Genomic DNA, 459 nt, shown 5'->3' with positions numbered 1-459 from the left:
CGATATTTTTACTCTATGGTGACAACTGACAATTGCAAAAACATTAAACAAACCATTTCGTGACTTGCACTCGATTTGTTCGCGACGTGTTTATACTTTTATTATTATAATAATTTATTATTATATAATATTATATTAATTATTATTATTAATATTATTATTAATTATGGGAAAAAAAAATTAACAGGAGGCCAGCCCCAGCAGTTATTAAAGATTATTATTATTATTATTATTATTATTATTATTATTATTATTATTATTATAGAATACCAGATAATTAACACATCAACACACGATTAAAGATAGTACTATAATACTATCTATAGCCGTGCATCAACATTAAAAATAGTTGATATCACACCAAAAAAACTTCGTTATAATTCCGTGTAAAAAAAAGCTAAGTTAAAAAAAAAAAATTTAGTAATGATTAAATCTTTAAAAGACGTGATATAATATGGA

This window comes from Acyrthosiphon pisum, chromosome X (genome assembly GCF_005508785.2).
Source record: "Acyrthosiphon pisum isolate AL4f chromosome X, pea_aphid_22Mar2018_4r6ur, whole genome shotgun sequence".
NCBI classification, from domain to species: Eukaryota; Metazoa; Arthropoda; class Insecta; order Hemiptera; family Aphididae; genus Acyrthosiphon; species Acyrthosiphon pisum.
The sequence above is the reverse complement of the archived record's forward strand: the minus strand, read 5'-3'. Positions refer to the sequence as shown.